Source organism: Camellia sinensis, chromosome 3, assembly GCF_055761805.1.
Source record: "Camellia sinensis isolate YWXY chromosome 3, ASM5576180v1, whole genome shotgun sequence".
NCBI lineage: Eukaryota > Viridiplantae > Streptophyta > Magnoliopsida > Ericales > Theaceae > Camellia > Camellia sinensis.
In genome coordinates this window covers 164297575-164324777 of record NC_138963.1, presented here as the reverse complement: position 1 = coordinate 164324777, position 27203 = coordinate 164297575, and positions in this window count along the sequence as shown.

The following is a 27203-nucleotide window of genomic DNA, read 5'->3' as shown; positions in this document are numbered from 1 at the left end:
TGTGCCTCACGTGACTATTTTTCAAAGGAAAAATAAGAAATTTGCACAATCTCTCTCAACAAATCAAAATCACTCAATTAGAAAACAAATGATAACCTGCTAATCTAATCTAAAATTTGTTATACATTTCACTCCACCAAATCTCTCCCATTCTCCTTCTCCTTTTCCTTCTTCTCCTTCTCTTCCATCTTCTTTTTGAATGTGTGTGTGCTCTCATGAGCTCATGAGAGTGAGAGAAAGAAAGGAAGGACATAACCTGAATTTCATCACCGCAATAGTCAAAAGATAAATAAAAAAATTTCACCACATAAATAAACACATATGTATGTACAATATGATATATAAATTATATCTATACAAATAAAAAAATTCAAATATAATATAAACAATCTCTAATAAGATGAAGAAATTTTTTAATATAAAATAAAAAGAGAATGCAAGATGAGAGAATAATGGGGATATATATCTTTTATACCAATAGGCCATTTTATTTATAAAATAAGATATATATATATATATATATATTTAGATGTGCTATGGAAAACAAAATTTTTAATAGAAATAGAGAGCCCATGTCCCCCATATAATCTTCTCCTAGTTTTATTCCTGGGAGGAGCGGACATATAATAACCAAGAACTCAAAAATTCATATGAATTTTTTGTACAAAAAAATATGTTCGCATAGCATTATGGTTAAAGGAAGACATTCATAAACAAGCATCCAAGACACAATACGTGAAGGACACGCACAAAATATATAATTTTATGTATTTATTATATGTCGTATATATCAATATATCATTCAAATATAATAAAAAATATAATATAACACTTATTTATAAATTTATATTATTTTTTCTTTTATATCATATTCTAAGTTATTTAATCTTTTAATTAGTTTCATGTGTGTCTAATCGGTGGACACGTATGTTTAAAGTAAAGGACACTAGTGTCCGAGCAATATCCGGATCTAAAAAAATAAAATGAAAAAATAAAATACGTTTTGACAATTGTTGAACACACGTCGAGAAGTGTCCAACAAATGTCGGTGTCCGACACGAATACGATATGAATACGTCACATTTTTAGAAATGTTTGTACTTCTTAGTATATGATCCACCATCAACGCCAACCATAGAAGCTCTTATCTAACATGTCAATACAAAAATAAATAAATAAATAAAAGAAAGAAGAAAATACTCTTATATAATTAGTACTTTAATTATTATTGATTGCTGCCATTTGATCCCTGTACAAAGGATTGAACTATATATGACAATGCATAACACAACTATATAACTACACAAATTAGAAACATACATAGTTTTGCAAGATAGAACCATACGGAGAACTATAGATAATAATAAGTACTTTAATTATTATTTGAATAAAAAAATATATAGTATTGATTACATAGTTTTACACCACCTAAAACTTTAGTTATTATATCATAAAATTACTAGAACCATGGCAATGCAAAGTCTATGCAACATTCCACTGGAGTACTACTGATTTAACGGCGCGCACGCTTCTCAAGGACCTTCGGCGCTGGGCTCGTTTTTGGGGTCAATATCACAGGTTCCATACCCTACAAAGTGACATATAGATATATATGGCTAATGTTTTGCATTCAATAAAAATTAGGTAACAAAAAAGGCAATCATATAGCAGATGAGTGGTTTTGTTGTATTGTACTAAAATTTTGATCCAAGTGACAAAAATATGAATTCACACTGAAAGAAGAAATAGGAAGCACAACCAATCATTACACCTTATTTCCAACTTTCATTTTTAGAATTTTTTTTTTTTAAATAGTTTCTTTCTTTTATTTTGTTTTTGTGCCCACCAATAAGTATTTTGTAGTTCAGTTAACACATTTTAATCAACTAACAATTCTTAATAGTAATTTTAGTTTTGGCAATAATCAACAAATATTTGCATCGCTAATGACAATTTTCATTAAATCTTGAATAGATAGAACCAAATATTCCTGTAACAAGTACGGAAAATTGATAAATCTTTAGAAAAAACGACAAAAGTAATGATTGTTATCTGTTGCAAATACTCTTATGCAAAAGTGATTTATTTAGTAGCGGTTTTGATGACGATGTAGTTGAAAAATCTCAGAGAAATTATGACAAAAATGAAGATTCACAATGAAAACGGCAAAATTAGTTAGTCCTAGATAGCACCAAAATTGGTCTAACAGAATACGACACAATGAAGATTTTTATCGACGACATTGATTGTAAGAGATCTGACAATTTCGACAAAAACTATGATTTGCGTTATTAACTAAAATTTAGTTACAACCTATCACAGCTCAAGCTAAAATTATTCCAAAAGAGTGAGAAATTGATAAATCTTCAAAAAATATGACAAAATAAAATTTGTATAGATGATTAATGGCAGCATTAGTAGAATTGTAAATAAATTAAAGTTAGCCCAACAGAATAAATAAATGGCCAAACCATATTATAATAGTAACAAATAGTTTATCTAAATCACAAGAAAAATGCTTGTTTTATCCACCTTGAAAAAATTATAAAAAATAAAAAATAAACTGATTCCCTAAATTGAAGCATGTTAAAGTTTTGTCAAGAAGTAATCAGGTAATGTTTTGTACCACTTAAAGGGGAAGAAAACCTAACTAAATGCATATTAAAAATAATTATATATATTTTTTCACAAATCTAAAAGGCTATTTAGAGAGGAAAATTGAGAAACAATTATAAAAACTACCCACAAAAACATAGAACAAAAAAAAATAGTAAATCCCTATATTTTTTTTGGGTCAGTTAAAAGTTTTATTCCAAAACAAGGCAACTAATAGAACTTATGAAAATTAAAAAAAATAAAAAATCCAAAACTCAAGTTTACAAGAGTATAGCCCTTTAAAGATGTGATAAGAAATCCCCCAAAAGCAAAAAAATAGAAAATCTTTTCTTAGTAATTAGAAATGATTTCAATATATTTGAGATATGATTACCCAATTAAGTGCCACATTAATGATAAGTACACCATATATTAATTAATGGTGGCTTGGTTGGAGAAGATTAAGCCTTTATTTTCCACAACTAAGATCCAGCCAAGCCCCTCTAACTCTGACACAGATGCATTGCTGGATCTAACAGCTTTTACCTGGGTTTAAAAAAAAGAAAATATTATCGTTACTAAATTTTCTATCAAACAAATAATCAAATATTTTATATAAATGTAGAGCTGGTAAAATTTGAGGTCCCAAAATTAAGGACCCCATATCCATATGAGACATTTAGTCATTTATTTGATAGAAAATTTTGTATTTCCAGCATTACCCTTAAAAAAATGCCAATATATGTTTATTAATCAAATTGGCTTTCTAGAAATCGTTATTATATATATTTCTACCACCACCAGATTTTCTACCCACAATTTTTTTTCAATAGTTCTTTCGCAAGATGTGTACTTAGATGCTCAAGTATATCTGTTATTGTCTTTTTCTCTTCTTTTTTTTTAACAACCAAGGGCACAGCTGTTGGCATATCGAACACTGTTTCGATGAATAACAACATCAACAGTTCAAGAAAGAGAGAGGCATTACCGCCATGAAAATTTTCTCAGCTTCCTCTCTGGTATGAGAATTAATCACTTTCATGGCAGCCTCCTGTAACATAAAAACAATAAAAGAAAAAAAAAATTAGCCCAAAACTTAGGATTAAAGAAAATCTCAAAATCAAAAGAGTGAATATATATGTATATAGATGTGGTGGTTGACAAACCCTAAGTGCATTGATTTGCTCATGGGACAAAGTTAAAGGCTCTTCAAGTGAGGGCTGCTTCTCAAGTTTGGCAACAGAAGGAGAGGGTGATAGTTTCTCCATTCTCTTCTTCAAGACAACACTCAGAGAAAAATTGGGAAAGAAAAATTTGTGTGTTGGGTTTTGAGGGTAGTGAGGATTATTGTCTGTCTTTATATAGGAGAAAATCAAACTTTTTTTTTTTTTGTTTTTTGTTTTTTTGGTTTTTTTGTGCTAAGCTTCGGTGCTAGTGGACGTGGCAACCATGAGGAGAGAGAAGAAAAGAGAGTTTACACAGATGGCGATCGAAATGCAAATGCAAGAGAAGGGAGTGATATAGAGATTGTAACCGTCTTGCTTTGTGTCATCCTCCGGAATCCCCATTTCATGCATTTGTAATTTGTAACTCTCTCTCTCTCTCTCTCTCTCTCTCTCTCTCTAGGGTTACTTTAAACTTGTAACGGAAGTCAACCATTGGAGACCAAGCTTGGATGGATCTGAGAAAAGAGTAAAAGCCAGAGAGCTTGGTTTGTAAATAGAGCCATATAGACAAGGGGAAATTACCTTCAGTGCTACTCATTAAGGTCACGTTTGTTTCGTTGTATTGGCAGGGGGATTGGACTATCAATCCTGTGGATCATATATAGCTCATATTTTGTTAACAAAAATAGAAGAGGATTATTAGTCCCATGGGAGTATGAATGAGTCCAGATCCTCTACAATTCTTTTCTGCAATCCTTTCCTATAGTGCCTCAAAACGACGTCGTTTTGGGGCAGAACTTAAAAAAAATATATAACCAGCAACAGCAGATAAAATCCTCCATTGTCTTCTCTGTTCTAGTTTATAGAGAGATTTTCGTCTTCTTCCTTTCAAATTTCTCTCACAGTTCTTTCAATGTCACACATACATCTTATTGATAATCTAATTTCGATTCACACCTACAATGTTTAGATATAATTTTTGTAGTTGATGATGATGCAAATCACCATCCTTCTGTGTGTTTGTAATTGTAATGGGGGTGTTTGTTTCACCTTTTCAGAGCTAACTTATGCCTTTTAGCTTTGAAAAAGTTATTTTAGACTGTTTGGTTAAACTTATTTTAAACAGCTTCTGATTCTAACAGTTTACTTTAACTCAAAAAAGCTGATTTTAAGAAGCTGCTCACCCCTTACTTCTGATTATCAGGTTCTACTGTGGACATGTTAATTTTTTGTTCTACTCTTAAATTTTTTTATTTTTTATTTTTTTAAAAATAGAAAAAGACGCAAATGGACTATAAATTATTATTATTATTTTTTATGAGAAGTGCAGACAAACAAAAAATAAAAATTAATTGAAAAACTATTTCACAGCTTATTTAACAAACACTACTCAGCAACTTAAATCTATAATCCAACAGTTACACCAAACAGATTAATAACTTCTGATTAAAGTCATAATTTATAATCTGTTAAACTATAATCTATAAGCTGTTTTAACAGCTACACCAAACAGGGCCAATATCTTATATGGTCTTGTAGATCTTATCATAAATTCTAACTTTCATGAAATAATTGCTCCCCCTCCTTCTTCTTCTCTAAATGCTACAAAGCAATCACACTTCTCTGATTAAACCCACTTCTCTCTTTCTCTCTCTAACTTCTAAACCCACAAAGCAAACCCACATTAAACTCATTTTTTAATTGTAGCCACCATATAAAGCAAACTTATCTCTTTTCTACTCTCAACTAAACCCACTTCTGTGATTTCAATTTTTTTTTGGGTCAAATCGTTTGTATATTTGTTTGTTTTGATATATATATATATATATATATATATATATATCCTCTCTATGTTTGTCTAGATCTAGAAGGAAAAGAAAGAAAGAAAGAAAGGAAGGAAGGAAGGAAGAGGAAAAGAAATGAGGGGGTAGTGTGACTGGGGAGGACCGTCGGAAAAGGAGAACGATTGGGGTAGGGTCGTTGAAGGGATTGGGGGTCACCGAAGCTAGGGGTGGAGGTGGCCAACAATGGGGCTGTTTTGGTTGTGCTTTCTCTCCTTTTTTTTTTCTTTTTTTTTTTTTTTTTAAGTTTTGCCCCAAAAAGACATCGTTTTGGGACACTACAGGAAAAGCTTACAGAGGATCTGGACTCGAGTATGAATACCCTCACATAGGGGGATTAGCTTGATTGGATTTTGGGTGGGATTAAGAAAATAGTGAGGGAATTGAGTCTATTTTATATAAAAAAATTTATTTTTTAAATTTTATTTTTTTTTACCAAGTGCACCGGTTTGTTTTAATATTTGTTCTAATTTTTTTAATATAGAAATTATTTATTTATTTATTTTATGTAAAAATAATTTAACAATCCCATCACTAATTATCTCTCATACTATTATCAAAACAAACACACTTTTACTTAATCCCCACATTAACAATTCTCACATTAACAATCTCTTCACTAACAATCCTTTTACTAACAATCTCATCCAACTTAATCTGTCAAACAAACATGGCCTAAAAGTATTACATATTAATGAAAAACATTTATAATTACTATTATTTTGTTGGTCTTTTTTCGGGCTTCAACTTTTTAGGGAGACATGTAATCATTATACTTAAATTTAAATTTTAAAATATTTTTTCACTAATATTTCTATCTTTTTAAATGTTTGATATATTTATAATTACTCAAAATGGTTAGTTTTGAAAGAAAAAAAAATTGACTTTTTAAATAGTACTATCATTTTGGGACATCCCAAAATAAAATAGTGGACCAACAAAATGAGATAGAGAGTAAAATTTATAATATTTATCGCTTTTTGGTAATTATTTCTTCTACCTTATTTTCTCCATCAACAAAACAAACAAATAGAAAAAAAGTAAATGTTATACATAAATAAATATTAGATTAATTATACTTTTCATTCTTATAATTTGATTCAAATTTCACTCTTTATAGTTTTAAATTGACCAATTTCATCCCTACCCTTTAAGTGGTTTTAATTTGGCATTTTCGTCCAATTTGAAAGTTAAAATCAACAATCTTTAGACACTTATCAATTTTCTAAATCATACAAGCAGACAAAATTTAAACAGAAAATCCAAATTAAATTAAACTTAAAAGATAGAAATCAAATTGTTCAAATTAAAATAAAATTTAAGTCAAAATATAAGAGTAAAAAGTATGGTTAATCCATTAATATTTTATTGGTGGTATGAGTAAAAAATTTTAATTGATAACGGTGTCACAATCTTACTCATTAAAGTGACTTTAATTTTTTCTTATGCTTATTTTCAACTATTTATTGTTGCCAAACCCTTTTTTTCTTTTTGGATTGTGGGAAAAAATAAACACATTTGAATTGGCAAAACTAGACAATGCAACTAGGGAAGGTAAAATGTCCTGATCCCCGAGTTCCCGACTCTCCCGATCCTAATGGGATGAGTGTGGGAGTGTTGAATAAGGTAGAGTCAAATTTGAAAAAGCTTTTAAAAAATCTGATTGAGTTCGGGTCGGAGACAGATGAGAGTATTGTTTTAACCGAACTCTTTATGAGCCCAAATATACAAATAAATAAATAATATTATTACATATATGTATAATATGTGTATAATATATTGTTAAATTTTTATAGAATATATATATATAATATCAATTGAGCTTTTATTATGTTACATATATATAATATAATTTTAATATATGTATAATATGTAATACGTTTTTTTAATTATAAATAATATTTTCTAATGTTAATTATTAAATTAATAGTATTGTTAAAGTTCTTATTATGTTACAAATCTATAAGGTCGAGGATATATTTGTGGGGTTTTGGTGACTTAGCAGATATCCTATTCGTTCTCAGAAAAATTGTTAAGAGTATTAAAGTGGTGTTTTAAATAACACCATTAATGATGTGACAGTGGATTATGTTTTTTTTGTTTTTGACATTCTCAATACATTAGTACTATTAATAGTCTTTTTTTTAATGGTATGAATCATTCTCAATACCTTAGGTGTTGTTTGGTAAGTTAGTTTGTGGTTAAAATAGTCACAAAAGACAAAATAGATTATTTTAGCCACAACAAACAAAACATCACATCCAACCTATAATCATTATATTTTTCTCTCACAAAAAAAAAATTAAAAATCAAAAAAATCAAAAAAATTTCTAAATCAAATTTTTTAACTTAAATTAAAATAACTAAAAAAATCAAAAAACCAACCCAACATCTAAACGGAGGCTAAGTGCAGCTTTTCTAATGCCTCCTCTGGGTCTTAAGAAACAACTAATAAGATAGTTCGAATTAAATGCTTCAATGGATTACAATATCATTCACTTTCGGTAGAATCTAGTAACATTTAAGGCTCTTCAATGCCTTACCATCCATCACTTCCATATATATTCAGTAATGTTAAAGATGTTAAAAATTTATTAAAATTTTTATTAAATATTTTACATGAGTGTGAGATTTGTATGAGATTTACATAGTGTGAGTCTCATATTTATATAAGATATTTGATAAAATTTTTGATAAATCTTTTATGATGTCTAGCGTTTTCCTAAATTAAGGCTTAGGCTCATCTCGTATGAGATTTCAAGAGGGGAGAATTTCTGAAATTTATAGTCCAACACGAATCTCATTTTAATTATCTAAATCGTTCACTTTGTAAGATTGTTAATATATAATATTCATAAAAAAATATAGATCAATTCAATAAACATAACATTTTATCTTATAGCATTTGTCCAAAAAAAAAAATAGATAGTTTATTTTAAAAATACATTTGTCGTCTATTTTTTTAAATATAAATGCAATAAAATGAAAAATTATGATTATTGAATCAAACAATTTTTTTTCATGGATATTATAAATTGAAATTTCTATAAAATAAACGGTTCGAATTATCGAAACAAGACTCGTGACAGGTCCTTTGGCCACCAAGTCTCTCTTAAGGGACAAGTTTTGGGTTCCACCCTTGCGAGTGGAATAGGAACGCAATTGGGAGTGGAATAGGATGGCAATAGTTTTTTGCAAGGTGTATGAGTGTGTGTTTTAACTCCCCCCCCCGATGTGTTAATCTAACAAATAACCACTAACTTCCACCAATCAAATGTGTTAATCTAACAAATAACCACTAACTTCCACCAATCAAAAAAAAAAACTAGGTGTTCACCCACCTGATGAGTATGTTGTTAAATTTGAAATATATAAATTTTGATTTTGATTTAAAAGTGTACTTTTGGGGTGTTTTCTAACATGATTCAGCACTTAAAACTGAATGCAATAAGTGAGAATCAATTAAACCAATTTGATAACAAAAATTGATATTACTTAAAAATTTAAATATCTCTTAAAATATAAGCTAAAACTTAATAAAATTTTAAATCGTGTAAAACTTTTTTAATTCTAAATGCATTTATAAATAGTTAACGTGAGTATCAATATACATTATTGAGAGGGTGATTTATGTTCAGGAGTTGGGCCGAAGTAACGGCCAAGCAGATTGAGAGCCCAACGGTGCATGGGGCCGAGATGATTGGCCATCCGCCAAGAAGTGGGCTGCCAGAACTTGAGCCGAGCAGAACTTGGGCCAAGTGTGAGTCACCCCGGCCCAAGACGGAGCTCGGCTAGATAACGCCTGGTTGGACCGAGCTGCCTGATTAGGGGATAGCTGAAGCCAGACAAGCTGAGTGACCAGCGCCCGGAAAGGCGTGGTCAACCGAGGAGACTGTTTGACCGGCAGAAAGGCCGACCAAAGGAGTTACCCGGGCTAGGCACTGCCGAGATGCCGCCTAGCCCGGTCCTCCATGTGTTTATCCGGTTAGGCGCTTGGGTATGAAGCATGGCATGGCCGTGGTAGAGCAGCTCGGCTGCCGAGCTCCAGCTGTGAAGTCAGGCAGTTGAGATTAGGTGATGATCGGCAAGGTTTACGCTGACAGATGGGATAACAGAACCACGTGCCAAGAGAAGACTGGGAGTGGATATGGGGCTCAGAAGGTATATAAGCATGTCTGCGCCCCCCATACGCGACACCCGAACATCTCTGTAAGGAATTCTTACACTAAAACACTCTCTCCCTTCTCTCTATCCATCCTAAGGTGTGTGCTAACTTGATCGTCGGAGGGTTTTTCCGGCCACACACCGCCGGGTAGTTCACCGTTACTTGCTCGCAGGTGATCGGACATCGACGGAGCTCGGAAGAAAGGAGTACGGGCTTGCCGGAATATTTGCTCCCCGTACAATTGGCGCCGTCTGTGGGAAGTTTGACAGACAAAACCTTGTCTTCCAGGTTCATCTGATCGCCGTTCATGGTGAACAACGACGAGTTTCCGTTGTCCGCCATCGACGGAGCCACCCCGGAGTATACCCGAAGGAGAGAGGGACCTCCTGCTGTCCACCCAATGGCTGACTTGGAAACGCCCACTGGCGGACAGTCAAGAGACGCGCGGGACAAGCGCGGACGAAGTCATGGACATTCACGGAGTCCAGACGGTCACCGGCGGAGGAGAGACTCACACGCCAGGCGACTGGAAAGCAAGTTGAGGGATCAAGATACTGTCATCCGGCGAATGGCGGCGGAGATGGAAGATCTCAAGCGGCATGTCAAAGGGAAAGGTGTAGTTGGAGTGAGAGACCACAGTGAGCGCACCCCATCCCGCCGTTCAGGCGGTCAGAGTCAGCGACGTACTCAGTCAATATCCATTACCAGAAGTTACCAGGTTGGTGATTCCGACGTGGGTGCAAGGAAGTCTAGTGCGCAAGACAGCACCTACAAGCCCTCACGTCCGGAGACGACGTCGAGGTACTCTTACTCCGCTCAGTCAGAGGATTTACGGGCGGTCTTGAAGGAGCGGGCCCGCCGGCGTGAAGCCCAGAGAATACCAGCTTTCCAGCGACTATCTTACGGGGTTCACGCCAGCGAGGAGGTCGGAATGCCTCCGCCCCGCCAAGCAGTGCCACTCCTTGAAGATATGGACTTGGCCAGGCTGAGTGCCACTCCTTTCTCCCTGGAAATTGAAACAACACCACTTCCGGCAGGCTTCCACCAGCCTAAGTTCACACTTTATGACGGAAGAACCGATCCATACATGCATGTGAGCCACTTCCGACGGGTTATGACCGGACATAGGCGCAATGACGGACTTATGTGCCTAATCTTCCCGTCAAGTTTGGGCGAGCTGGGCTTAAAGTGGTTTGAGCGGTTGCCTGAAGGGAGCATACAAAGGTGGCATCAGTTGGCCGAGGCGTTTGTTACACGCTTCAAAACCAACACAAAAACACCAAAGGAAGTCGATCACTTGCTAAGTGTCAAGATGGAACCGTGCGACACACTGAAGGCATACAACTCAAGGTACTGGGAAACCTTCAACGAAATCTTGGACTGCCCGGTCAACCTTGCAATCACACAGTACAAGCGAGGTCTCCCGGTCGGACATAGACTGCGGGACTCGCTTACCATGCACCAGCCGACCTCCATGGGCCAACTTATATAGCGCATCAATGAACACATCCGAGTAGAGGATGACGCGTCCGCTTCTACTATGAAGACTACTCCGGTAGGGACAGACAAGAAGACAGCAGGCAAAGTGCACGCAGTTGGGCAAGAGTCCAGCCGCTCAAGTGACCGAGCAGAGGAATCAGACCGTGGCACAAACCGTAAAAACCGGGGTAGAGGACGTCGGCAAGACCGGGATGACTACGCCCGGGATGACGTTGCAAATGCCAACAGGAGGTTGAAGGCAAGAACTGGCATCACCACGGTCTTCAAGATTCCAATTTATCGCATACTTAGTGAAATCCGAGACGAGGAGTATGTCCGGTTTCCTGCTAAGTTGGGCGATGGACAGAAGGGCTACAATCCGCGGTACCGCTGCACATTCCACCGGGAGAGAGGCCACCGGACTGAGGATTGTTTGCCTTTGAGGCAGCACTTAGAAGAGCTCGTCGCGGCCGGGCACCTAGACCTCTACATTGATGGCAGTGTGAAGCCGAATCTGGCCGCGGTCGATCCCAGGGGACAGGATGACCGAGACGCACCACCGCAGGGAGTTATCAATGTCATCCACGGCATCGTGGAACCAGAGCGAGTTTGCGAACTTTGGGGCATGATAAAAAAGGCAGAACATATGAGGGAAGTTTTGTCGGTACAGCCCGCCATCAAAAGGGGGAAGGCTGAAGAAAAAGACGTGATTAGTTTCACCTCAAGGGACCTTGAGCGCATCCAGACGCCGCACAACAATGCCCTAGTGGTAACACTACGCGTCAAGGACTTTGATGTTAAGCGGATCTTGATCGATCAGGGAAGCTCGGTCGAGATCATGTACTATGATGCGTTCAAGCAGCTTAAACTCCGGGAGACAGACTTGGCTCCGGCAACTTCGCCACTGGTTGGATTCAACTCTCAACCGGAGTGGCCTTTGGGAAAGATTATCCTGCCGATCAAAGCGGGATCCGTGGTCAAACAAGTTGAGTTTTGGGTGCTACAGGTGCCTTCGACGTACAACCTTATCCTTGGAAGGGGATGGTTACACGCCATGCAAGCTGTAGCATCGACTTTTCACCAGGTGATGAGATTCCCCTCAGCCATGGGGGCAATCGAGGAGATTTGGGGCGATCAGGTCATGTCCAAGCAGTGCTTCGTGGCGGTCAACGGAAGCCGGGCTGCCAAAGGATTCGTTCAAATGATCGAGGGACCGGAGGACCAGGGTGTCTTGGATGATGTGGGCACCAAGGCCGAGGATAAGGCTGTTGAAGAATTGGTTGAAGTGCGGATTGATACCGAGCAGCCGGACAAGTTCTTCCTGCTCGGTTCAAGTCTCACGGCCATAGAGAGGACCGAGATGATTGAGTTTTTGATGGCGAATATCGAAGTCTTTGCATGGTCGCCTTACGACATGCCTGGCCTCGACCCAAGTTTTATCTGCCATCACCTCAATGTTTTCCCTGGAGCAAAGCCAGTCATCCAACGAACAAGGAGATCGGCGTTGCATCACGCCGAGGTAGTTGCTGAGGAGGTAAAGAACCTGCTTGAGGCACGAGCAATTCAGGAAGTGCACTATCCTCGGTGGATTTCCAACACAGTAGTGGTGCCTAAGAAGAATGGGAAGTGGCGAGTTTATGTCGACTACAAGACAGTCAACCGAGCTTGTCCCAAAGACAGCTTCCCTTTGCCGCGCATTGACCAGCTAGTGGACTTGACGGCTGGACACAATAGGCTCAGTTTCTTGGATGCGTACCGCGGCTATCACCAGATCGCCATGCATGGGCCTGACCGAGAGATCACCTCTTTCACGACTCCAAGGGGACTCTTCTGCTACCGGGTCATGCCATTTGGTTTGAAAAACGCCGGGGCAACCTTTCAGAGGATGGTGACCAAAATGTTTGCTCCTTTGCTTGGTCGGACAATGGAAGCTTATATTGATGATATGGTGGTAAAAAACCGACATGAGGCAAACCATTTGTCCGACTTAGCCGAGATGTTTGCCATTCTAAAGAAGCACAAGCTGCGCTTGAACGCCTCAAAGTGTGCCTTTGGTGTGGGATCCGGAAAATTTTTGGGATTCCTAGTCACGAACCGAGGCATCGAAGCAGACCCTACTCAGATCAGAGCCGTGCAAGCGTTGAAGCAGCCCAGCTCGGCTAAGGACGTGCAGCATCTGGCCGGTATGGCCGCCGCGCTTAATCGATTTATAAGCCGGTCATCAGATCGCTGCCGTCCTTTCTTTCAAGCATTGAAGTCAAAGTTCTCATGGGACGACGAATGTGACCGAGCTTTGGCCGAGCTCAAGGAATATCCATCTTCTCCGCCACTGTTGGTTACACCAGAATCGGGTGAGGAACTCTACCTTTACCTTGCCGTCTCCCAGCACGCAGTCAGTGCGGTACTAGTCCAGGCTGAAGGAATCAAGCACCTCCCAATTTTTTATGTCAGCAAAACTTTGTTACCGGCAGAGTCGAGATACTTGCCGTTGGAGAAGCTTGCTTTAGCCTTGATGATGGCTTCAAGAAAATTGGCGCACTATTTCCACGCCCATACCATTGTCGTACTAACTGAGTTTCCCCTCAAGGCCTTGTTCGAACGGGCGGACTTTTCAGGCCGAATTCTTAAGTGGGCGGTCGAGTTGGGACAGTTTGATGTCAAGTTCCAGCCGCGCACTGCTATAAAAGCCCAGACCTTGGCAGATTTTTTCGCCAAGTTCTCACCTGGCATTCATCCGGTATGCCCGGTCGACATTACCGAGGCAGATGATGAGATGCACGCAATGCCAACCGAGGGACAACCAGTTGAAGGAGGTAGCGCCGCGGAGTTAGCGCGCACCATCGAAGTTCCCTCAGTTTGCACGGTCATACCACCCGGTGATGCGATGACGGAGTTGTGTATCACCAACCCATCCACTCTGTCCGGTCCCGCATCACCAAGGAGGGAAGAAATTGAACCACACCGTTCAGAACCTGATGATTCGCCTACGGACTTAGGCATTCCGAACCAACTTGCTGAGTCCGGTGCCGAATCATCAAGGGGGGAAGGAATGGTTCCACTCAGCTCAGAACCTGCGGCCGGCTTCACACCGCAACCTGATGATTCGCCCACGGACTTGAGCATTACAGAACAACTTGTTGAGTCCAGTGTCGAATCACCAAGGGGCACTGAATTTGAACCGGTCAACACCGAACTTGACACCGCACAGCCGAGCAATTGTGATCCCATTGCCCTTCGCAATTCTCAGGACCCATCCGACTGCTGGAAGCTTTTTGTGGGGGACATGTGGAAGCTTTTTGTTGATGGAGCGTCTAACCGCCATGGTGCCGGCCTAGGTATCGTTCTTATCTCCCCGGATGGCCTAACCATTGAACATTCTATCGCGCTTGGCTTCTCGGCATCTAACAACGAGGCTGAGTACGAGGCACTTCTCGCCGGGCTCAAGAGCGCAATTCAAATGAAGGCTGCCGAGCTCCTGGTGTACAGTGATTCCCAACTTGTGGTTAACCAAGTTTTTGGGATTTATGAAGCAAAGGACGAAAGGATGGCGAAGTACCAGGCTTTGGTCAGGGCACATATCAAGCAGTTTGCGGCAATTAGAGTCCAACAGATTGGCCGGGAAGAAAACAGCCGAGCTGATGAACTGGCCGGTCTCGCGTCTATGGTGGATAATACTTTTCCAAACCCTCTTTTGATTGACTTTCTTCCGCGGCCCAGCATTGAACACGCCGGGCAGACAGATGTACTCTGCGCCGCGCTCGGTCCCTCTTGGATGGACCCCTTGATCTCGTTCCTCAGAGACCGGACTCTTCCAACTGACAAGAAAGAAGCACACAAAATCTGGGTGAAGTCAGAGCGGTTTTGGCTCTCTTCATCTGGCGCGTTATATAAGAAGTCCTTCACTGGTCCTTATTTAAAGTGCGTGCACCCGAATAGTGTGGAGGCCCTATTGTACGAAATTCATGAGGGCATTTGTGGCAGCCACATAGGAGGCAGGTCCTTGGCCTACCGTGCTATTTCGCAGGGTTACTGGTGGCCGTGCATGCAGGCCGACACACAAAAATATGTCCGCAAGTGCGAAAAATGTCAGAAATTCGCCCATCAGATCCACCAACCTGCCAGGGAACTTCTTCCCCTCACCAGTCCTTGGCCCTTCGCCATGTGGGGGCTAGATATAGTGGGACCACTGCCAACAGCACCGGGCAACCGAAAATTCTTCATCGCGGCCACAGATTACTTCACAAAGTGGGTTGAAGCTGAGCCCTTGGCAACCATTAAAAAGAAAGACGTGAAGTGATTTGTCTGGCAGAACGTGGTCACGCGGTTTGGCGTCCCCAAGATTTTGATCTCTGACAATGGCACCCAGTTTGACGGTCGCCTATTCAGAGGATTTTGTGAAGATTTGAAGATAGAATTCTACAACTCCACCCCGGCTTACCCGCAGTCCAATGGTCAAGCCGAAGCATCGAACAAGACTATACTGGATGGGTTGAAGAAACGGCTGGAAAAGGCCAAGGGCAAATGGGCTGAGGAATTACCTAGCGTCCTTTGGGCATACAGAACAACCCCGCGACGTTCCACCGGGGAAACTCCATTTGCTTTGGCTTACGGCATGGAGGCGGTCATGCCCTTGGAAGTTGAAATGCCCACCCTCAGAAGCGAGAGTTTTGAGCCCGAGCTAAACACCGAGGCTATTGCCTTGGAGCTGGACCTAGTGGACGAGCGTCGGGAGAAGGCCCTCATCCATGTGGCCGCCTACCAACAGGAGCTCTCAAAGAAGTATAACAAGACGATGCACCCCAGACCGTTCAAAGTTGGTGATTGGGTTTTGAGGAAGATTATGGGCAACACCCTGGTGCCAGGAGAAGGCAAACTAGGGGCAAATTGGGAAAGACCATACAAGATCACTGGTCTGGCGGGCAAGGGGGCTTACCACTTGGAGGATTTAGAGGGAAGAGCAATACCCCGGCCATGGAATGCGGCCAACTTGAAACTGTATTATTTTTAAGCTTCTGCTTTCTTTTCTTGTGCAAAGAAATTTTTTGGCTTGCACCACAGCATGTAATTCTTTTTGTCAATTTATAGAAGTAATTTTTCTTTAGCACTTGGACTGTTGTTTTCATGTTACGGACCGTGATGATGTACTCCGGCGGGAACAGTTGGTGTTTTGTCCAACTTGGGATTCCCAACCGAGATGATGTACTCCGGTTGGAAGAGTTGGTGTTTTGTCCAACTTCGGATTCCCAACCGAGATGATGTACTCTGGTTGGAAGAGTTGGTGTCTTGTCCAACTTCGCATTCCCAACCGAGATGATGTACTCCGGTTGGAAGAGTTGGTGTCTTGTCCAACTTAGGATTCCTAACCGAGATGATGTACTCCGGTTGGAAGAGTTGGTGTCTTGTCCAACTTCGCATTCCCAACCGAGATGATGTACTCCGGTTGGAAGAGTTGGTGTCTTGTCCAACTTAGGATTCCCAACCGAGATGATGTACTCCGGTTGGAAGAGTTGGGGTCTTGTCCAACTTAGGATTCCCAACCGAGATGATGTACTCCGGTTGGAAGTGTTGATTTGTTCAACTTTGTTACAACCGAGATGGGTATTTCGGTTCATGAATTTGTTTTGTTATGCTGAAGTGCTTCGACCGTGTTATGGATTCCGGTCGACAAAGTATTGTTCAAACGATGAGTTATACCGAGATATTTTGCTGAAGATGGAATTGATTACTACCGTGCAAACACTTAAAAAAATTTGAGTTTCTCATTGAAAAGAAAATCATTACAAAAGGTGGGGACCGAGCCCGGTTACATCAAAAGAGTTGGAAGCAAAAATACAAAAACAAGGAAAAAGAGAACTAAACTAGGAGGGAGAGATTGGTGAACTCGTCCTCGCCAGCATCAAGGTTGAGGGTAGGACTGACGTCTTGGGCACCGGGCTCAGCATTGCCGGGCTGCTCTTGCACCTCGGCCTCCTCTGCCTCAGAATCTGTGTCATCCTCTCCATCTTCAAGTCCTTCCTCGGCCTCCGCTTGCAGAGCGCTGAATACGTCGTTTGCGTAAGGCACAAGGTGGACCGGTAGCGAAGCTGGAGGAGGGTTGGCAAATACGTCGGTGTCGGAGCCTTGGCCGAGGTGTTCGCAGGCAGACTTCCAGCCTGCTTTGAAGTAGATGTCTTGCGTTGCAAAGACTTGCTTCTTGTAGCTCTCCTCGGCCTCGTTAAAGCCGGCGGTGTTTGCAGCCCGGCAAGCTTTCTTCTTCGATTTCTTCAGGGTAGCCACCTCGGTCTCGAGCTCATTTTGTTTTTTCTCGGCCGCATCCAGCTGGCCGAGCAGTCTGTTATTGTCGGAGTTGGCCATCTCAAGAGAAGACTTAGCCCGGCCGAGCTCGACTTGAAGGCTTTCAACCTGGCTGGCTGTGTCGTTGGCTTTCTGCCTAAGTCTGTGGATACGCTCCAAGACCAGGTGTTGTTTTTGAATGGCCTGCAAAAACAAAAGCAACGTTGATTAGATAGGAGACCGAGCAAAAAAGGAACCGAGCAAACACTTGTGAAATTTTTAAAGGAACATCGACTTACCCTGGCCATAGACTTCACTGACGATTTGACCAACCGAGTGTCGGGGATGTGGTCGCTGCCGACCACGTCGCTTGGTAGTAGCAGATCTTTAGACAGATCGAAGGCGAGCAGATGCTCTTTATCCGCCTTGATCGAAGCCGTCACCGGGATATCTTGACCCCGGTGCTTCAAATGTGGGCGCCAGACCGGCACTGGGGCGGGGGCGTCTGTTGGGTGCTCGGTGGTAAGCTCGGTGACTAGCTCGGCGGACGGGTCTGCCCGAGCTCTTTTTCCGGCACGACGTGCAGAGGGTTCTCGGCTGGATTGCCCGGCGGATTGAGTGGCAAGGGCGACCACGGCGCCACTGGATTGACCGGCGGCTAGCGACCGAGTTACTACGCTCGGCACCTCGGCGGATGTGGCGGTGAGCAGGTTCTTGATTCTGCTGCGCTTGGCCATTTCTTGTTCCTCGGTCAGGCGAATGAGGGGAACGTCAGGAAGGGAAGGATCTGGAGGCGGCGAAGGAGCGCGGAGGAAGTCAGTTACTCTACTCCGGCGTGGAGCAGAATATCTGTATGTCGGTGTGTAGCCAAGTAATTCGTTGCAATCTCGGCGAGGATACCTAAGCACGGTCCGAATTGCTTCGACGTTTGGGAATTGATAGTTGGCTTGCAAGGCTTGGATTGCTGCAAAAGAAACAGGAAAACCGGTTAGTTACAAAGTAAAGAGTTAAGCTAACCGAGCAAGTTTGAGTGGCTTACATGAAGAACCGAAGTCCTTGTTTATGAACCAGCCCGGCACCTCGGCTGTTTCGTAATTTCCCGACACCCAGAAAAATCGTCGTCGTGCAGATCTTTATCCGGGGTGCCGGTTACAATTTTTTCCTTGCCCGGTCTAATCTTCAAGTAATATGCTAGGCCGTCGCCGGTGTGGCCCATTGTGTATTGCCTTAATATCTCGGCTAGACCTAAGTGGGTGCCTAGCCGATTGTTCAATTCGTGAACGCCGTTAATTATTCTATAGGTATTGGTTGACACTTGTGTGGGTGCCAGCCCGGTGCGGCGAAGGAACTCGGTTATAAGAGGGTTGAGCGGGAAACGGAGTCCCCCTTCGACAATTGAGAGCACGGTGAAGGGGCATTGGTCAAGTTTGCCCCAAGGTGTGGTCTCATCTTCAGCCAGTTCGAGACGAACATCGGCCGGGATGCCGTAATCTTCTCTGAAAGCAGCTAGCGCGGCCGGAGTATCCACTAGGAAGCGGAATTTCCCCATTTGTGGCCGGCTTAGTTTATCCCGGCTGAGGGGTTTGGCACTGGTTATTGGACGCTGCTCGGTCCTGAGAGCCTCAGGAATGACAGTGGTCCCTTTGGACTCTGCAGGAAAAGGATGGCAAGTGTTAAGTGTGAGCGCGGTTGCGCAAAAGGAGCTGGATTTTAGCTCGGTCATTTAGAGTGCCAAACCACCTCGGTTCTCTAATTCTATCTAAGGAGCCCGGTCGCCCAAGTAGACCAGATGTTAGCCCGGTTGAACGACCAAGTCCTTTTGTTATCTCGATTTTTGCTGGGGTCGAGACAAACTTGTTATTTGCTCGGTTGGACTGGTTTTTTGGATCAAAAGAGGACCAGGAGCCCGGTTCACCCCAGTTTTTCAGTGTTCATCATGAAGATGAAGAACACCAAGAACAATGGGAGGTTAGGTGCGGATTCTACGACCTATGCCCTAATAGCTATGTTTTTGTGCCCTAATGTGTGTATTATGAAAGAAAACAGCAACTTAAGAAGGAATGAAGATCTTACCTGTGAAGGGCTCGAGCTGTCCTTCCAAGCACGAAGAATGGCAATCGAGATAGAAGAGATGGCTTGAGCTTTGGATCGTCAGGTAGTAGAAAGGCAGTAGGAAGAAATGGCGTTAGGAGGGTCGTGTATATGTAAGAACGAAAAGCCGCCAAAATTCAAAACTCTGGCACAGACGGCGGGTTAGCTGCCCGATGACCAATGGCAGCCCGCCACGTGTCCCTATTTATGGCAATATCAGTACTGAAGCAACGGGTTAAAAAGTCGAAGAGCCAACCGAGCTACTTCCGAAGAAGAGGGCGTTATCCGTGGCGGATAACCGGGCAAGTTTGCGGCCAGTTTGTTAACTAGTCCGGTTGCCTTCTGGCCTCTTGGAGACCGGAGAAGTGTTATCTCGGTCGAAGAGAATAATCCCAGTCACGCTTTCGCGGGCGGAATTAAGGGGCAATTGAGAGGGTGATTTATGTTCAGGAGTTGGGCCGAAGTAACGGCCGAGCAGATTGAGAGCCCAACGGTGCATGGGGCCGAGATGATTGGCCATCCGCCAAGAAGTGGGCTGCCAGAACTTGAGTCGAGAAGAACTTGGGCCAAGTGTGAGTCACCCCGGCCCAAGACGGAGCTCGGCTAGATAGCGCCTGGTTGGACCGAGCTGCCTGATTAGGGGATGGCTGAAGCCAGACAAGCTGAGTGACCAGCGCCCGGAAAGGCGTGGTCAACCGAGGAGACTGTTTGACCGGCAGAAAGGCCGACCAAAGGAGTTACCCGGGCTAGGCACTGCCGGGATGCCGCCTAGCCCGGTCCTCCATGTGTTTATCCGGTTAGGCGCTTGGGTATGAAGCATGGCATGGCCGTGGTAGAGCAGCTCGGCTGCCGAGCTCCAGCTGTGAAGTCAGGCAGTTGAGATTAGGTGATGATCGGCAAGGTTTACGCTGACAGATGGGATAGCAGAGCCACGTGCCAAGAGAAGACTGGGAGTGGATATGGGGCTCAGAAGGTATATAAGCATGTCTGCGCCCCCCATACGCGGCACACGAACATCTCTGTAAGGAATTCTTACACTAAAACACTCTCTCCCTTCTCTCTATCCATCCTAAGGTGTGTGCTAACTTGATCTTCGGAGGGTTTTTCCGGCCACACACCGCCGGGTAGCTCACCGTTACTTGCTCGCAGGTGATCGGACATCGACAGAGCTCAGAAGAAAGGAGTACGGGCTTGCCGGAATATTTGCTCCCCGTACAATTATTATAAACTCACCACCAGCGTTATCACCACCATCACTATCACTACCACTACCATTACCACTATGTCACCGCCACCACTACCACAACCACAATCACAATCACTATCATTACTACTAGTATCGCCACCATTACAACTACCACTATTGCTACCACCACCACCATCACTACCGCCACTACCACCACCACCAACCACCGCCACTAGTTTCACCACCACCATCATTTTGCCACCGCCGCCACCGCCACCACTACCGCCTTCTTCATCACCATTATCATTGTCGCCATAAGCACCACCATTATTTTAATATCACTACCACTGCCAACATGTCGTCGCCGCCACCACAACCACCATCAATGCTACCGCTACTATTATTACCACCACCAGTACTACCACTACCAGTACTGCTACTACCATCACCATCATACCACCGTTACTACCACTATCACCACCATCATAATATAAAAATTAAAATATACAATTTAAAAATAATAAATTTTAAATTTGATTTTATACATATCAAACAACTTATTTTTAGCTCAACACTTAAATTTTTATTAAACGATTTCTCAATTTAAAAAATTCAACATTCAATTTTTAATACTTAATTTTTAATTTTCAATGTTATCGAATACTACCATACTGTGTGTCACTTAAATGATAAAAAATTGTCTATCAGGCCAAAGATTTTGATTTCAAATTTCAATCTCTCTTTATATAATTTTTTATTTTAAATAAGATAACCTCAAAGGCAATATGAAGACCTATTTTAGAGCATCATTATCAAGCTTATTAGAGCCTTTTCTTAGTTATTTTACGGCACAAAATCGTAGGCCTCGTTTGGAAAGTTAGCTCTTTTAATAAGTTATTTTAGTTTTTGACTATTTTAATAGGCTAAAATATTTGTGTTTAGGAAGATGGTTGATTTTTTTTATAATTGGATGTGACGTTTATAAGTGAAAATGTGACATAATTATGGATTTAATGTGACATTTTGTTTTATTGATTATTTTAACCTATTTTGTCCTTTTATAAATTTTAGCCTAAAAACCAAAAAAACCTTTGCCAAACAAGGTCATGAAAACACATTCCATCAAACTCAATTCTTAACTAGTTATCAAACCAGTAGTCACATGCAGTTAGGAAAAGATGACCCAACAAATAAAATAAAAAGTAAAAAGTTTGTTGAAAAATATATTTAAAAAGATAGTTGACTAAAATGAAAAAAAAAAAATAGACTTTTAATTAAAATTTAACAATTTTAGTCTTTGTTTGGGAAGAGCTAAAATAGTATAGCCTTTTGATTTTTTGGCTATTTTAACCTGATTTTTTCAGTCTTGTTAGGTTTTTGTTTTTGATTTTTGATTTTTTTGATTTTTGAGAGAGAAAAAATATAATGATTATGATTTGAATGTGACATTTTATCTTATTAACTTGTGTAATTAATTTTATCATTTATATTTTTTTAACAAAAAACTAAAACCAAACATAACTTTAATAGATATGCTCTTAAATAGGCTAACCTCGTTAAAGACAATATTAGGGCATGTTTCATGAATTCCTATTTATACCACATGTCACTTTTTGGAGGTTCACTTGCCTCCGCCCCTAGGAACTCAAACCCAGGAGCTCTCATGAGTTCCTATTTGTACCACATACCACTTAACTGAAAGTTGACTCCCCTCCGCCCATTAGGAGCTTATGTGTTAGGTACAATCCTGTATCTTGATTCTTAAAATAATAAGAATAAAATAGAGTAAATTATATTGATAGTTGCTGTATTTTAACTTTTATGTCATTTTTAGTCCTGTTCATTTTAATAAGTTTGATTTTTACTTTTAATTTTAGATTTTGTGTCAATTTTATCTAATTAATAATGACAATTAGGGTTTTGAAAAACAATAATAACTGAGTTAGTTGATGTCTACTCAATAAGTTAAACAAATTTATAGTTTTACCTGTAAACACATAACACATGTCAATTATGTTCATATTTTTCATTAAAAAATACTAAATATTGTAATTAATTTGATTAAATTGAGATAAAATTATAAATTCAATATTAAAATAGAGTCAATTAAAATTATAGGGCTCAAAAAAAATTGTTTCTATTTTGACATTAATACCAAGAAGAAACACTCACGGCAAGAAAATCGAGAATTAGCGGCGTTTTATAAACGCCGCTATAGGCTAGAAAAACGCCGCAAAAATATAAAACAACGTTTATAAAATTCGTCGATGATGCGGCCGTCGTTGTATCTTTGTGACGTTTGAAAAACGCCACTAAAGACTTTAGACAACGTTTTCTAAAACGCCGCTAATTCTTTACAGCCGTTAACTATGCACGTTAAAGGAGTTATCTCTGACGTCATAATGACGACATTTCGCGACGTTTTTAAGAAAAACGCCACCATTTCTTTCATTTTTTTGAAAAAAAAAATGAAAAATCATAATTAATGATCTTTTGACTTTTGTTCAAACCAAACCTATATCATCCATCATCATCCATCACCATTCTCAAAATATGTACCATAATGTGAATGAGCATTCATTTTTCAATTTTTCATAAAATAAATAAATAAATAAATAAAACCCCTTTAAATACAATATGACAATACAAAATCATAAAAATAATAATATTCAGTGTGCTCTCCAAATTCTCTGAAAATAACTTCATCCACAACTCTCTTCAGCTTCATCAAGTCATCAATCATCTTCACCAAAATGATGATTTTATACCTGAATCATCCAATTCCATTAACATAACTTCTATAAACTTGAATGGTTGAAAAATCTACATACTCTTGCATACCATGTCAAGAAGGCTAGAAAGATAAGAAATTATGAAATTTGCAATGCATGTACAATGAAATTTTTTTTATTTATACATTGTATTCACAATATGTGTACTTTGAAAGTTTGGTTTCATCAAACAGCCATTAATATAACATAGAGCAAAAGCATCAGCAACCATGAGAAGAAAAAATCAAAAAGTAATGTCAATTACAAAATAGTCTATGTTTACTTACAATAGGTTTACCAGTCACCATAGCAGGTGAGTAGCCATGAAATTTCGATCCATGCCATTGTCTGTTTCAACACACGACAATCAAAAATGAGTTTAAAATTTCAGCAAACATTAGAAAGCATACACATGAAAAGTACTCAACAGCATTAGTTATTAACCTAAACAACCATTAACATCTTCTAATGCTGCCTTCTTTATGTGACCATTATTATAAAAGAAATACTTCGTCAGACTTACATAATTTTGAAAAAATTTACAATAATAATATATAATTTATCTATAATGTTAATTTGATCTCTACAACTTCAGCAACAATAATTTTACCCTGTTGATCCTTTATTTTATATCCAAATTGATAACAATCATTAAATAAAATAAAAAAATGATAACAATCATCATGATTGTGAAGAGAATGGCCACGTGATAAAATAAACAAAAATAAACTAATTGGTGGCTCATATAATTTCTCCCTTAGGCTGATTTGATCTATGCAGTGTACATTTCTCCCTTAGTGTTGGTGCATAATATATGCACTGTACATTTCACTATTAAAATTATTTTCTATATTCATCACTTTGATATGTATACATCCATGAATTGTGTAATGTGAATTGTGTATCTTCAATATATGTAAGTGCCAGCTAGAATAAGTAATAGCATTGTGGAATTAAGTCATAAAGTAACTGACAAAACAATAAATGAAACAGTGTTATATAATCAAAGATAAATAGTAAATATTAAATGTTATAATAGTGTTCAATTCAACAAGTGCTGAAGCAAGTGGAAAAAAGAAAATGAATTCGTGTAGTTTTGAAAGCTAGCTCGAAGTGAGAACCAAAGGATTACCACAAAATTTTTCAACCAGAGCAATGCAAATTAACTGCATACCAGCAATTTTCCTTATATAAAACTTTTCATTTGCAGCAAGAGGAATCTTACCTGCATGCATCAGCAATTGATGTTATTTACTGAGCAACAAGTAAAAGCCAACATTCAATGTTGAGCTTAGAGTTGATTGGAAAGGGGATGACACATGACAATACCAAAAATCAAAATCCAACCAAAAGAATCACAACATAAAGTTAGGAAAAGGTCCAAGAGGCCAAGAAACTCTAGAACATATCAGAAATACCAATTATAAATAATTTCTTCAGCAACATAAACAAAGCTTATATGAATAACAGTGCAAGCAACCGAGTCATCATATAAATTAGCCAAATTTGCCAGTACCAAACTTACAGCCATGGATTGGTAAACATCATAGGGTACAAGATGAAATGGACAAACCGATAAATGGTTCAGCATCTGAAAACAAAACATAGAGATTCATAGAATTTCTCTAGACTCAGAAAAGTGAGAGAGGGCAATTTTACCATTCTGCTTCTATTTATGTAACATGGCAGTCTCCCAACTTCATCTTCCTCCATCCTACTCTATATGTCTCCTATCTCATACCACCCACTCTTTGTACAAAATCTTTAAATGGTCACTCTACCACCACACGTCCAAATGCCAACAAACAGAAAAGGAAAAAATAAATTAGCCACTAGGCTCTATTACACATGACCAAGTGTAAAAGTTACAAATAATATTTCTAACTGTTTTTCCAATAGCCCATACAATATGCCAATACCAAGGATATATTCGTCTAACACTACTCAATAATAATATACACTCTCAACGCCACCATCCTCCATTTTTCAATAGATTAAATGTGGAATCCCTTACTCATGCAAATACAATGATGCAAAGCCAAAAAAAATTATCTAGATGCCACATTTTATAATAAGCCTTGAAAAATAAAATGTGAATGTTGATTTAGTTACCATGACTCCCTCAGCATCTTGCTCTCTGGCAAGGTCTTGAAGAAACCAGGTGGCACTTCCATCGTCGGCAACTTCAAGTTTCAGATCTAAAAGTTCAAATATCAGACTCTCATCACGCGTAGGGTCCGCAAAAACCTCCTTCAAACAAGCAATGAATTATTACAACACGAAGTCAGTCAACACTTGAGATCCAAAAAGAGTGATAATGAAACTGAAACAGACAGAGCATCATATAAAGGAAACAAATTGGAGAACTATTAAAAGAAAAATGCATCAATAACCTGATGATCAGGGACTTGTCGAATGTTGCTCACATCCTGCAAGTCCAGCACAAGTTCATCAGTCAATGGCCTTGTCTAGTGTTCAAATATTAATGAACCCTTAAATATGTATACATAGATATAAGAACTAACCTGAAATCGAAGAGGGAATGTGCTGGCTATTGCACCACCAAACAAGGGACACTCGGCATGGTAATCTTCTACCATTTTTAGCAATGTTTAGACCCAATAGCGCACTTTTCCCAACTAGAATCAAAACAAAACACCCATCAAAACTGTGGGGATATATTTTCTGAGTACCAACACGTGGCAAGGTGACGCCGACATGTCAATCGAGGTGCCACGTGTCCTGGTCGTGACGCCGAGGTGATCTCGACAAGGCCGAGGTTATCTCCGAAGATATCAGAATCCGAGATAAGAGTATAAAAGATATGGAACAAGAGTCCTAGAATAAAGAGGAGATTTAGCCAAGATAAGGATAAAGCTCTTAGAGAGTTTATCTTTATCTCTTAAAGAGTCCAAGGTAAGTACTGAACAGGAATTCATAGAAGTCAGGCTTCTATTGGGATTTGGATGGAGGTAACTATAAAAGAGAGGCACCCCCGTGGGTCTAAGGTACGCAATTTATACTTTGAGCAAGTGAGTTTAGTACTTGATTATCTTTGAGAGATATACTGACTTGATCGTCAGAGTGCCCCCAGGTGGAAGAACCACCGCCGGAGCCTTCTCTTTCTGTTACAGGTTAGCTGAAGCCATCTATTCTGTCAGTGCTCTCTAGCTGATTACTAAACGAGCAGTGTGATCGGAAAATCACTCACACAATTTGGCACCGTCTGTGGGAACTTAGAAAAATATATGGCCAGTAACGGACAGAAGGAAAAGATTGGGGACGACACTCTTGCTGGGAGTGGCAGACCAATTGACCTTGACGTTGAAGGAGACAACAACAATGCAGAAACTCGTGACCAGGGCCACGGAGAGAAAGACGTCGGCCAGGAGGGCGACACTTCAAAGAAGACAGACCAAAACAAGTACTATAATGAAGACAACCTCCAGGTATGGAGGGATAGGTGCCTGCAGAGAGATAAAGAAGTAAAAGAATTGGCAAACAAGTTGGCAGACCTGCAGTCGGTTGTCCACTTCATGATGCAAAACAATGTCATGCAGCCACCGTACTCACTGCACGACACGCCGATTCCAGCAACTAATACCCAGAATGGAGGAAGGAAAACAATCCCCGAAG